Source organism: Protopterus annectens, chromosome 3.part1, assembly GCF_019279795.1.
Source record: "Protopterus annectens isolate FY-2018-M chromosome 3.part1, PAN1.0, whole genome shotgun sequence".
NCBI lineage: Eukaryota > Metazoa > Chordata > Ceratodontiformes > Protopteridae > Protopterus > Protopterus annectens.
The window spans coordinates 1,410,024,903-1,410,039,900 of NC_056732.1; positions in this window are offsets into that span (position 1 = coordinate 1,410,024,903).

The window sequence follows — 14,998 nt, forward strand, 5'->3', positions numbered from 1 at the left end:
CATATATACTCTATTTTTACTGGATCCCTGAAATAGGTGCAACAGTGGCTAAAGATCACTTAAATTTACTACAAAGTCACTGGAAGGGTAGTTTAGCTTTAGCAGAGGATTTTAACTGCATATCTAGTAAAGATACAAGTAAAGAAACAGAAGAATGCTAAAATACTGGCATCAACTAAAGCACTAGATAGATGGATCAGTAATAACTTAATGGATTTACTAGTAAAAGCAGAAGACAACTCGTTGTTCTTCACTCATTACTGTTAGTCGCATGGGACCCCAATTAGAATTGATGAGATCTACGTCTCTATAGATTTACTTAAAAGTGAATTATTTTAAAATTATTCAGTGTCCTTTATTTGATTAGAAAGCACCAAGTATTAATACAGTTGTTGTGTCTTTAGGCTTTTCCCAGTTAGGGGTCGCCACAGCATAATGATAGAAATTCAGATTTATAGAATCCCACTATATATGATGAGATTAAGAGTTTAATGGTTACCTCTAGGAACAAATTGATAACTTTTCACATCTGAATGATAATGGTCAGGTTAGTAAAGTCATACTATGGAACTCCTTAAAAACGCATATTAAAGACAGAAAGAGGAGATGGACTAGTAATAAAATGAAACAGCTGGATGACAAATATCAATTTGAACACAAAGTAGACACAGCTTTTGAAAAAATAAAATTGCATAGTTATGTGATGACTTCAAAAAATCTACACAGATTAGCTAACATAAGTTAAGTAAAAAGGCACAAATCAATATCTGAAATCCTCAAATCAATAAGCTTACTTCGGACAGAGGAAATCTTTAATGTTTTTTTTTTTAAAAAAAATTCCACAAGGATCTTAAGATAAAAAATAAAAATCCTGATTACAAAACTGATAATTTAAAGAAAAATTTAACTAATAAGCTTAATGACCAACAAATCTGTGTTGAATAAGCCTATTACCCTGATAGCAGTTAATGGTAAAGCTCCAGGGTTAGATGGTTTACGTATGGAATTATATAGACTTTTTCCTTTAAATATTTTAGAATTACTGAGTGATGTTTTCAGGATAACCTGAGTGACAAAATAATTCCTCCCTCATGGAAATTTTCTATAATCTCACATGTACTTAAACAAGGAAAGTATAAGTTTGCATCCTCATATAGACCTATTTCATTATTAAATGTAGACTATAAAATATTTACTTTCATTTTTCACCACAAGATTAAGAGACATGGTAGATTAAGATCAAACAGAATTTATAGTCAATAGATTTAATGTATGATAATATAAAAAGGGTAGTAACCATCTTAGATTTAGCAAAAGGAATAAGCTGAGCTTGGGAAAGGCTATAAAAAAGGGGATACCAATACTGCCTAGGCCAATCTGGTGCTATCAGAATAGCCTTTGTTTTTTCTTCCCTTATCTTTAGCAGCACTCTGGGAAGAAGAGGCAGAGGGAAGGCATAAATTGAGAGTTGTGTCCATGGGAAGGACAAAGCGTCCACTCTCCATGCTTTGTTGTGAAACTCCCTGGTGCAGAAGGTTGGAAGGAGAAGATTGGTGTGAGAGGAGAAAAGATCCACCTGAGGAGTGCCCCAATGCTGTGATGTGATGGAAAATGATCTTGTTCAGTTGCCACTCATGAGGATCCAAAACATGTCTGCTCAATTGATCTGCCAAGGAGTTTAGCCTCCTTGAAGATACTGGGCTATGAGATGTATGCCCATGGAAGCTGCTAACGACCATAGTCTCATGCTGTGTCTGCACAAAGGGTAAGAGTGAGTCCCCCCCTGCTTGTTGATGTACCACATGACTGTGGTATTGTCTGTCCTGATCAGAAGAGTCCCAGGGTAGAGTAGGTTCTTGAAAGCCAGCAAAGCCTGCTGCACTGCCATCAATTCTTTTAAGTTTATGTGCAGATGAATCTGTTGAGTGCTCCAAGTCCCCTGTATGCCCCTGCCTCCCAGATATGCCCCCATGCATAATCTGAGGCGTCTGTGGTGAGAGTCTGGCTGGCAGGTGGTGGGCGGAAAGGCAGACCCTTGTTCTGAGAACAGGCAGTTGCCCACCAGAGAAACTCCATTTGTAGACAGGGAATAAGGGGAAAAATCAAGTCTAAGTCCTGTGTGTGTTGACACCAAAGGTTCTTGAGGGACCACTGAAGTTTTCTCATATGCAGCCTTGCATATGGGATCATCAAGATACATGAAGCCATGAACCCCAGTGCTTGCAGGAATTGCCTTGCAGAGAGCTGGGTCATGCTTGCCAAGTTCTTGAAATAAGCTGGAAGATCTTGTTGTTTGTCTTGAGGGAGGAATACCATCTGGGTGGCTGTATTCAGACTTGCTCTCAGGAAAACAATCTCCCTTGTAGAAACCAACTTTGACTTCTTTTCATTGAGAGTGTAACCCAAAGAAGTGAGAATGTTCTTCACAAATTCCAAATACTTTAACTGTTCTGGGGAGTTTGCTTGCATGAGACAGTCGTCGAGGTAAGGATAAATGTGAATGTTCCTCTGCCTGCAAAAAGCAATGGCTGGCACCAGGCACTTTGTGAAAACTCTGGGAGCAGTATATAAGCCAAAGGGCAGCACAGAGAATTGGAAGTGTTACTCCCTAGCCCTGAAATGAAGAAACTGCCTGCAACTTTCCCTTATTGGGATGTGCAGATAAGCCTCCTTGAGATCCAAAGTTACCAGACATGAATCCCTGTTCAGCATTGGCAGTAACTGTTGAAGAGTGAGCATCTTGAATTTGGGAATCACCAGAAAAGTGTTTAGAATAGACAGATCCAGAATAGGGCTCCAGGTGACCCTTTTTTGGGTACCAGAAAGAGTCTTGAATAAAAACCTAGGCCTACCTGATTTGCAGGAACTGGCTCTATAGCACCCATTGTCAGTAGAGAAGAAATCTGATTCTCTACCTCTGCCCTGGGTGTTCTGTGCATGTCTGGGTACCCTTGCAGAACACAGAAGGTGTGAAAATAAAACTTGTAACCTTGGTTTACTATGTTGAGCACCTGTTTGTCCTCTGTGATGGTTGACCATACCTCTGCGAACCTGGCTGACCTTCCCCCAAAGGAAACCCTGGTCCCGCAGAGGTAGGCACAAGAAGGCCAGAGTCATTGAGAATGCTTGCTTTGTGAAGCTGGCTTAGAACTCCCCGATTTAGCAGAAGGATGCTGTTGTTTAGCCCTTTGAGGGGCAGAAGGCTGCCCTCTGGAAGATCTGAAACCCCTAGGCCTAGAGCGACCCTGTTTGCCAGGATCAGGGAAAGACCAATTCTTGGAAGGATAATACCTACTAAACCGAGGAGGCTGAACCTGAAGGAAATCTTTTACAGCTTGCAGAGATTTTGCCTTATCCTCCAACCTTTTCAGTACCTCCTCAGCCTTGTTACCAAAAAGGTTGTCTTTGTGCAAAGGAACATCCAGCAATTTAGATTTTATAGCTTCAAAAAGAGGCTGCTCCCGAAGCCAAGCATGCCTTCTAATAATGGAATCAGTGGCTGCTGCTCTGCAGGAAGCCTCCAAGGTGTCAAAACCACAATGAAGAGAATGCTTATTAACCAGAGTGGCAGAATTTAGCAAATCTTGTAAGTCTTTGTTCTCCGACATGGAAGGAATATCCCCAAGCTTAGCTTTAATAGCCTCCAAAGTATGCTTCTGATATTTAAGCATGTGAAAAAGACAATTCACAGATATAATGGCAAGAGTTGCAGAGGTATAGACCTTTTTACCCCACCTGTCCAAGGCCCTAGACTCCTTATCAGAAGGTACAGGGTTTTTAGCAATTGCAGCCTTAACACCCTTGGGACCTTGAGAAATAATCTCAGGATCAGCAGTAGGATTTTTAAAAAGAAATTGATGAGAATAAGGAACCCTACAATACCTATCAGGTTTTCCTAGAGCAGGAGGAACAGAATTAGGAGTTAAAAGAATTTTCCATGAAAACATCATCCACAACTTCCAAAACAGTAAGTATAGCCAGAGGTTTATGCTGTGGCAAATCCAAAAATTCCTGGATCCTCCTCTTAGACTGAGGAAAATCCTGACTTTCCCATTTAAAGTGCTCCCTAAGAGTATTCAAAGTATCCCCAAAGGAAAAATCTTCTGGAGGGGAGACAGAAGGGATAGAGTCCTCAGCATCAGAATCCTCAAAGCCAGAAAAAAAGTTGAGAATTTCCTTCCCCACCAGCAGAAATACTGGAAACCCCAGAATCTGATTCAGACAAAACATCAGGAGACAATTCCCTAGCCCTCTTGGAAGGGATGGGATGATAGCCCTTAATAAGGGAAAGATCATCACCAGCCATCTTTACCAACTGGGACTGAGGCACAGAAGGGGAGGCAGATGCCCGCTTGTGGGTAGATTTGTGGCTGAAAGGTTTGCTAATAATCCAGAAGGACTCAGGAGGCCTAGCAACTGCAGAATTCTGAACTAAGGTAGTCGGTCTGGCTCTGGTCTCATGTCGAAGAGAAGAGGCATCAGAAGCTACTGCCTGCATAGCGGCTCCGGACCCATCTGAGGCGGTGACAGGCAGAGGTTCTGAAGGCAAAATAGCAGCCTGTGGCATGGAGGACTCCATAAAGGTCTCGGAAGAGGCCTGCGGCTGAAAATCTGTGGACTGTAGGGGCTGTGAAAGCGACTCACTAGCTACCGCTGGGCCAAGCGACCAATTTCACCGCACGTCGTCAGCAGCTTTAACCCTAGGCCTGTCGCGGTCCTTGTCCTTGCATTTCCTGGGTATAAGTCGGGATACCAGAAGACGCCATACCGACAAACTTAGGCCAGATTCCGAAATGCTTATATAAAATCTTAGCTCTACGGCATACGGTACGCGGATCGAAGGAAGCACAGCGATCACAGTTAGGGATGTCGTGCTCAAGGCCCAAACAAGTTATACAATAGGAATGAAAATCACGGTGCGGAATCTATTTTCCACAGGCAAGACTGTTATTAACTTTATCTGACATTCGTTAAAGAAAGAAAAGAGGGCCCCCAACGGGGCACTTATCTGAGGGCATCTTCAACTTGGTAGTCAGAATGCAGAAAGAAGGTAAATGGCCGACCGGCACTAGTGCAAATTACATCTGCTTCAGGGTCCGCGGCAAGAAAGACTGAGGAAATGGTGTAGGCCACCTCCCTTTATACCTGACATTCTGACATCAGTTTACAGCTGAAGTCATATACCGAGGACTCTGGTATTCGAGCCGACTGAGGGCTACCGGGAGCCGGATAACCCATATGTTAGGACTGCAACAGTGAAACATGAAGAACATCTGGAGAAGTCAGGCAGTGAGCCTGAGGTTTGCCAAGTCTGGGTGTATTATGTCTGTCGGGGTCAAACAGAAGGTCCAGAATTGGATCCAGAAACCAAGGTGGTTGAATCAGGTGTGGCCAAAGAAAGGGAAACAAAATTTGTTGAGGCCAATATGGAGCAATGAGGTTTACTTTGCTCTTAAACCTGGAAGCTTTCTGAAGGAATTTGGGAATTAAAGGAATGGGTGGATACGCATACAGGAGACTGGGGGGGGGGGTGTTATGAAGAACATCCCTTGGAGATTCCCCCCTCTGGGGGGATTAGGGCAAAGTAGCTGCTGCACTTGTTCAAGGGAAAAGCGAATAGAGTGCAGCAAAGCTGATCCCACTGACAGAAGATCTTGTCTGCACTTTTCTTGTTAAGGGACCCTCCATATGTATTAGAATGTACCTGCTCAATTTGTCTATCACACTGGATTTCCCCATAATGTGCATTGCTTAGAGAAAGTGGTAGGAAGAGATCACCCACTGCCACAGCCAAAGTGCTTCTCAACACAATGGGTAGGATTTGGTTCCTTCTTGTTTGCAGATGTACCAAACCACAGACATGTCCGTTTGTATTGCGATGGTCCCTAAGGGGAGAGCATCCTGGAATTCTTGCAAAGCTAACAGCACTGCTCTCATCTCTAGGATATTTATATGCAATTTTGCCTCCTCGGGGGACCAGGTGCCTTGGACTGTTCACCAGAAAATGCCCCCCTCACCCTAACTGGGAAACATCCTTGGTCACTACGGCCATGGGCTGTGGGGGAATGAATGGCCAGCCTAGAAGAACGTGGTCTGAATTTATCAATCATTCTAGGTCTCTCTTGCACGTCTGGGTGATTATCTGGTAAGACACAGACTGATAAAGGATTGAACATTGTGAAGTTAGCATCCACTGATGAATTTTCATGAGAAATCTGACTTGCGGTACTATTATTGCTGCTACCATTGATCCCAGGGCTTGAAGAACCAGGCAGGTCAAGACTGTGGTGTTGCAGATTATTTTTTTTGACTTATGACCTTATCATCTGAACTCTTAGTGGCAGGGATGCAATGGTCATTTTCATATTGAGACTGGTTCCTATAAACTCTAGGCAGGTTGCAGATGAAATTTCTTGTAGTTTATGGTTATCCCCAGAAGTGAGCAAGTCTGGAGAACTTGGTCCTTTGCTACTATGAGTTGATGCCTGGTTGAAGCAGATATGAGCCAGTCTACATATAGAAACACTCAGAATATCGAAGTCTGAGATAAGCTGCTATTACTGCTATGTATTTGATAAACATTTTGGGAGCTGTAGTGAGTCCAAAGGGCAGTACTCTGAATTGGTAATGACTGGCTCCCAGACAGAAGCATAAATACATTCTGGAGTGTCTGTTCATTTTTAGGTGATAGTATGCATACTGAAGGTCTATAAAGCACATCCAGCTGTCCTTGCCAAAAAAAGGGAGAATAGACTAACCATGACCATCTGGAACTTGGTCCTTTGAACTGTCTTGTTTAGTTTGGTGAGATACAGAACTGGTCTCCAGTCCCGTTTTTTTTTTGGCACTAAAAAGAAACTTTAGTAAGTTCTGGATACTATCTGGTCTGGCAGGACCTCTTGGATGACTCTCTTTCTAGCAGCTTTTGTATTTGAATTACTGCTTGCTCCCTCTGACTGGGTGGAACATCAGGGATTTTTCTTGAGATTGGAGGTGGAAGGGAAAATAGCATTATATATCCTCTGGAAATAATTCTCTGCACCCAAGTATATTTTGTTATATCTAGCCAGGCTCTCTGGTGCAGGGGATAATCATCTCCAGAGGTGGGCAGTCGGGCCTCCTTTCAGATGCACTGGTAGGGTTTGTTAAAGAATGATTCTCTGGAACCATGATTCTGCAGGCAACTTCTTCCATGTGGGCAGTGATATCCATTAGAGCTCTTTCCTCTGCCTTTGGGAGAACCTCCTCCATGTGTGTCCTGGAAAGGACCCTGAGACCTTTTGAACATTTTCTGACCACCAAGCTGATACCTGGAAAAGGCTTGTTGAGGGGTCAAAAAATGCAAGCCCAAAGAAGACAGGGTCTTTCCACCCTTCTCACCCATGGATAGTGTGTTCTTTACCTTGGGACCAAATAAGGATGTTCTGTCAAAGGGGGCATTGACAAAAGAGGACTTGAATGTCTCCACAAACTCACACAGGTGCAGCCAGACATGTCTCCTTATGGAAATGCCTGAACCCGCGCTGCCCTCGAGGTTGCCTCTGCTATGTTTGAAATCAACTTCATGGATGAATTCAGTATGGACTGAAGGGTAGTTAGCTGGGAAATTACAGAAGCCTGAATTTCCACAGAAACAGCATGTGAGAGGGTATTTGATAACTCCTTAATCAAATCCCTCTTTAATCTTGTAAAATGTGCTAAGTAGTTAACAGACCTCAGTGCAAAAGTGGATGAGACATATACCTGCTTCCCAAATCTGTCCATCACCCACAACTCCCTGCTGGGGGGATGGATAGTGGAACTTTCTTTGACTAATTCATTCTTAGTGGCTGCTACAACAACCAAAGCATCATCAGGGACCCCTTTACTCCAGAACTGCCTTCCACGGGTGATGCCTCTCAGATCTCCAAGGAATAGGTTTTAAGGTCTCTGGATCCTTTCATGTCTGCCATGAGATCAAGTTGATGAGCTCATCAGCAGGCAGAATCACCCAAGAGGTAGAGGGGTCCAGTACCAAAAGCCTCCAGCAGAACAGATTCCTGAGAAGTAGGGTTACTGAGTGTCCAGCCACCTCTCTGTTTAAGGATTTCTAGGAGGTCTGCAAAGGAGACATCTTCAGGAGGTGACCCTTGGCCATCAGTGAAATCTGTGCCTTCAGTGATAAGACTCCTCTGGGGAGTCATGTTTCCTCTTGCACTTTCTCTTCTTGAGGCCTCTCCAGTGGGATATTCCAGGGCAGTATCAGAATAAGAAATTACAATTCCTGGGGGGGGCCTAGGTTAGTGGTACAGATTGCCTCTGTGGAAGGACATGGTTCCATCTGATCTGTCAGAGCACAAAACAGCTTCAAAGGCAGAGAGGCTCAGAGGAGGGAAGGACTTCTGATCTGAGAAGACAAGCTTATTAACCATAGTCCCCCTTGCCCTGACGGCAACCCCTCTGAAGTGAAAGCCGGAGCGGAGCTATCCAGTGCCAAGGCTCAGAGATGTAAAGATGGCACCAAAAGCCTCCAAGTCGAATGTAGCATCTTGGATCTGACAGGCAGACTACTGCTACAGGAGCTCTCTGGATCTCATTGGACCACAGCTCTCAGGGAAACACTCAGATCCAAGGATGGGGTTATCCTCAGATCAGTCTCAGATGGAAACAGACAGCTTGGATCTGACAGCTCTGAAACTGCCAAAGGGGCAGCAGGAACCTGTAAAAGGAAGGGTTGTAGACTTTTGTATGTCGTGATCCAGTGGGGTAGGAGCTGAAGGGATACCAATCTGACCCTGTGCTAGACTAATCTTCCTCACCACTCTCCACATCTTCTCTCAGGCTTCTAGAAGATCAAGTGGAATAAATGGACAGATTTTGGGCACTCCAAGAATGGTGAAGGTACTCTTTCTGGGACAGGATCCAAAGTAGGGAAGTACCCTGTTCTGGGTAAAGGTTGTGAGATAGGTACATTGTCTGATTTTGTTGGGGTTAGATCCAGGGACTTTGACTTACTGGGATCAGACTTAAAAGTCAGATCCGATAAGGTTGGATCTCTAGGGTTGAGACTAGATCATAGGAGGACCTCTTCTTACAGGAATCTGAGGCTGAAGTAGAGGAAGAAAGGTTTGATGAGAAGGCCTTCTTTTGTTTAAAGATAGTAGGAGAACCCTCCGAAATAGATTCTCCAAAGGAGGAAGGGAAAAGACTTCCTCTGGATGAGTTTGTTTTTATGCTACACTAAAGCAGAGAGATTGAATCTGTGACATATGGAGAAAGTCTCTTGTAGATGGAAAGGACCTAAACATTAAACACAAAGTGTTGCCATCAGAAACAGGCATTTTATGCCCACACTTTACACACTTTTTAAAGCCAGCCGGCTTATCTGCCATTCTAAGGAAAAAAAGGACAAGTTATTCAAGCTAACAGCAAAGTCAGAAAGGCAATGTTTTTCCATAGAGAAGTACAAGAAAAAAGGTAAAGAAAAGGCTACTAAAAAACTACTTGTAGAGGAAATAAGACCACCAACAATGGTATGAAGAACTACTGTTACTGTAGGAGAGAAGAGGAGATACTAGCGATAGTATCTAAAGTGTATGGTAATACAGGAAAAAGAAAGCTCGACTTGTAGAGAGAGAGGAAAAAAAAAAAAATATATATATATATATATATATATATATATATATATATATATATATATATACACACACATATACGCACACACATACATACACATGTATATATCAAACGTAAGGTGACAGGTAAGGGATTTATCGGAGAAATTTTAGTGAAAATATGAGAGAAAATACAAGACTTCAGCACTTACCTCAAATGAAGCTCAAGAGAGTTGGCCGACCAGCTCTTTTGCTCGAAGCAGCAAACGAGATCTGAGGTAACTAGGGTTGGTGCATTGTAAGGGAGAAGCTTGAGAGTTTTCGATTCCCATGGGTTTTAGCAATGGTAGAGATGGATCCAAGGGATTAGATCCAAACCCATCAGTTGAGGATAGAATGAAAATTTACATATCACACAAATTAAATAAGCAGGATTTCTTTTACATATAGTCATGACTGCTTGCAAAACTAGAATTAATAAGAGTCAACATCTTATGAATAATATGCATATAGACAAGGAATGCAATATCTATGTAAGATTGATAAAAGAGCCATATCAGTAAATAAAGAAATATGTACACATACTACAATCTTTAACAGAGAGCTGATGAATACATAGCTCTTTGATGGGAGATTTTGGAATTACAAGATATATAGAATAAGGTAGAATACTACTGGGAAAATAAGACAGAAAATATACTTAAGTAAACTGCTTTTAAGAAAGATGTCTATAACATACACCTGCATTATGACAAATGTGGATATACAAGATTGCATATAATTTACATAGAAAATCATAGAAGATATTTGAAAATAATCTGAAATCTGAAGCTTGGTCATGTGAACTTTTAAGCTTTTTACATGTATGTTATTACATTCACTATGACTACCTGAAATAACTAATTTCTTAAGTCAAAGCTGTAACTTGAGCATTTTCCCGTTGAATCAGTGCATCTATTTTGATAGAAAGTAGAGTTTTCAATATATTTATCTCTGGGAAGGGAGAATGGGATTTGAATTGAACACTTTGTAACTTTAGAATACAATAGACAGTGCAATTTGTTGACTCCATAGAAATAGCAAGACATTTGCTTCAGCCTCAATAACGTACATCATTTTATGAAGCAGTTTAATATGCTAAAGGGTTTTTAAATATTTTGACATTTGATGTATTGAGTGTTACAGAAATTTGACATATAGACACTTGTACTTTAAAAACTAATTCAGAGCTTTTTGTTGGCGCTATAATACACGTGTGTCTACTGATATAAATATATATGTACACCAATTTCTCTTTTGTATTACAGTTTGTACAGCGGTAGCATTGTTACTTCACAGCAAGAGGTTCTCCCGTTCGATTCTCGGATTGGCCTGGGAGTGCCTTCTGTGTGGAGTCTGCATGTCCTCCCTGAGGTTGGGTAGTGTTCAAAAGACATGCGTGTGTAAATGGGCATGCCTTTGGTGAAGGTTGGGCATCGAGCTGGCACCTCGGTGTTTCATAAAAATCTACTGCCAATCATTAGCAGACCAGAGTTCCACTGTGGCAACCCCTTACCAGGAAAAAGCCGAAAGACAAATAGCAACAACAACATTACAGTTTAGTATGAAAAGATTACCTGTGAACGCTAAGTTTACAGATGTCTGTCTCTTCAGGCCCCACTCTGTTATATTTATTTAGAAATCTAGTTATAAATAATGTTGAATGAGTGAATAATTTAGAGGCATATTTAAAGGGTAATTTATACTACTGTTACATAAACAGGTATTTACTATTTGTGATTAATAGAAGAGGATTATTAAACTTTTATGTAGTAATGGGGAATAGTTCTAAATGGCAGAATGTATAACTAAATTAACAGTCTTCTTACTATTTTAACCTATATATATATATATATATATATATATATATATATATATACACACACACATATATATATATATTATTTGTAAGTCATGGTAGCTTTTGGCTAATTTTTTTAATGAATTTTTAGGTGTTACTAGGTAGAGTGATAGTAGTTTGACTATTCGACAGGCAAACTAGGAACTTTGGTATTCATGGTAGGTTGTTTTACTAGGAATATATACAGTGATAGTTGTAGACTTGTCTTTGTTTTTGTTGCTTTTCAGATTTAGTAATTTAGTTTGTAGAACTGAAGAATTAAAAAAAAATCTGTAATGGTAAGATATTGTCAGAGGAATGCTTAGAGTCTTGTATACAATTTAATTCATATGGTGGATAAATGTGTCACTATCTTTTAAAAGAAATGTTTTTAAATACACAGTTTGGTTAGTTTTAATCTATTATCCACTAATGCAAATGGATTAAATAATGACAACAAAAGGATATAATTAACGAGATATCTAAAATTAAATAGAGGAGACATTATATTCTTGCAAGAGACCCGCTTGATGAAGATATACAATGGCAAATGAAACACCAGACTCTTCCAGCAGACCACAACTGAAATGAACAGTGTGGAAACAGCACAGTTGAATAAAAAGAACTTATGTACTTACCAAATGTTTCATCTGTATTGTCCATTTTCATTCTTCCTCAACCCGTGTGTTTTGGATCCGACTTGACTGCTTTACAAGCTTAGGGTTCAAAACTCAAGCTCCTCCTCTCCATCCCATAATGCCTCATTCCCCCAGATTACCTCTGATCAAGTTTACTGTCGATGTACATGCAGGATATCTATATAATATTAAAAATAATCGTACATCCACCATACAGAACAAAAGGAAAGAGTATAAACTTCAACAGCTCAAAACAGGAACTGTGGTTCCTACTAGTACCTCCATCAGGTCTTTCATAATTATGGACAAGGGAAGGAGAAGAAGAATGAAAATGGGCAACACAGATGGAACGTTATAGTAAGTACATAACTTTTATCTGATGTTATTTTCATTCATTCCTCAACCTGTGGGACAGAGTCCCCAGCTACAACAACCTAGGGTGGCTCTCATGAAAGGATATTCTGGAGCACTGCACAGCCAAAGGCAGCCCTAGTCCTGGAAATAATGTCTATTTTATAATGTGTAATAAAGGTATGAGAATTTGACCAAGAGCAGCTGCACAAATGTCATCAATTGACACTCTTGAGCAAAAGGCTTGAGATGTTGCCATGGATCTTGTAGAATGAGCTTTAATGTGTCCAGACAAAGGAATACCTTTTGAATACTAAATAAAGGAAATGCAATCTTGTAGCCATTTAACCAACATGGGTTTGGTAACTGCTGTGCCTTTTCTAACATCTGAAAAAGATATGAACAGTTTATCAGATTTCCTGAAAGATTTTGTCCTATCCAGATAAAACACAACGGACTGTGAACATCAAGGACACACAGTGTGTATTCTCTCATTTTGAAAATTGGGAAAGAGAACTGGTACACTAATAGACTGATATTGTTTTTCGTAGCAACTTTAGGTAAAAACATGGATTGTTCCTCAAAGATGCGCTGTCTTTATGAAAAATTAAATAAGGAGGTTTAGACGAGTGGGCTTGCAGCTCAGAAACTGTTTTTGCTTAAGTAATATCTACTAAAAAGCTGTTTTCCATGAAAGAAACTTCAAATGTACCTTAGCTGCAGGTTCAAAAGGGGCGAAGAACTGCCTGTAAAATCAAGGTCACAAGGAGGAGTCGGGTCTTTGACTGGGGGACAAAGTAAAAAGATACTCTGAGAAAAGCCTTGCATAGTTTGGATGAAGCTAGAGAGAGAGAGTTTTCTCCAATGTGAAAATCTGAAATAGCTGCCAAATGAACTTATACAGTGGAATAGCTGGCTCCAATTTGGAAGAGGAATGCAAAGAAATCAATACTACTGGGGCAGAAGCCATAAAGGTATCTAATTAGCTTCTGTTGAGCCCAGATGGAGAATCTTCTCCATTTAGATTGTAGATTATTTTCTTGGTAGATATTTTGTGGAAAGAAATCAGAATCTTTTGGACTGGGGATGAAAGCCTGGAATGTCTAGCCATCATTATAATTGAAGAAACCATGAGGTCAATTTTACTCCTTGAAGATCCGGGTGATTCTGCCCTGAGCAAAGGAACAGTAGATCTGGAAGTGGTTCCAGTGTCCAAGAAGGGTAAATCAGGTGAGACCAAAAGAAATTGAACCAGCCTTGGTGAGGCCAAAAGGGAGCAATGAAGATTACTTTGTTCTTCAACTGGTGTGCTTTTTGAAGAAATTTGGGAATCGGGTACAGTATGGAATGCGTAAAGTAGATCAGCGGGGCCAAGCATGGACTAAAGAATTTCTTGCTGACTGTCCCTAATGGGGGATCAAGGCAAAGAACCTGCGGCACTTGTTGAGGGGGGGACACAAAAAGATCACAGAAAGGTTGCTCCCATTTGAGGAAGATTATGTTTACCACTGACTGATTTAGAGATCACTTACTTGTGAGGCATCAGTAAAACTCTGCTGAGCCTGTCTGCTTGAATGTTCTACTTCCTGGAATGTGCACTGCAGTTAGAAAGTGGTTGGTATATACTGCCCATTACCACACTCTCATTGCTTATCAACACAGTGGGTGGTATCTGGCTCCTCCCTGCTTGCTGATGTACCACACTACAGACATATTGTCCTTCTGGATCTCAATAGTCCCAAAGAGGGAGAAAGTTGTGCAGTGTTTGCAATGCAAGCAGGACCACTCTCATCTCTAGGACACTGACATGCAGGTTTGTCTTCAGAGAAATCCTCATGCCTTGGACTGTCCGTTCCAGAAATTGCCCCCTCCACCCCATCTGGGAGGTGTCTGTGGTCAGTGTGGCATTTGGCAGGGGAAAAACAAAGGGTCATCCTTGGTTGACTTCTGAGGAATGAAGCCACCAAAGGAAACAATCTTTGCAGACGTGATAGCTTGATTGGTTGGTTCAGCGGGTGATGGTGTAAAGACCACTGGACTGATAACATTCACTGTAGAGTTCTCATGTGTAAGCATGCTGTAGGTAGTAGAGTTATCGTGGCAGTCACTGAGCCTAACGCCTTGAGCACTAACTTTGCTGGAGGGGCCGGAATTGCTAGGATCTGCAAGATTATGCAGCCTCAGGGTCAACACTCTGTCTGGAAGTAAGTAGGTCATAGTTTCTCGTGTCCAAACGTGCTCCAATAAAGTCCATCAGTTGAACAGGTAGTAACTGTGATTTTTGCACATTGATAGTTATGCAGACAGTGGGAGCTAGTTGCAACAGGTAGTTCCTGGTTTGGATGACTAGATTCTTGATTAAAATGGTTAGGAGCCAGTTGCCCATATGAGGAAATACATGGAATCCCTGCAGTCTGAGATGAGCTGGAACTACCACCATGTACTTGAGAACACCCTGGGATCTGTGATAAGACCAAATGGCAGCACCCAGAATTGGTAAAGCGAAGATACCATCTGGAGCGCCTGTCCATTCTGAT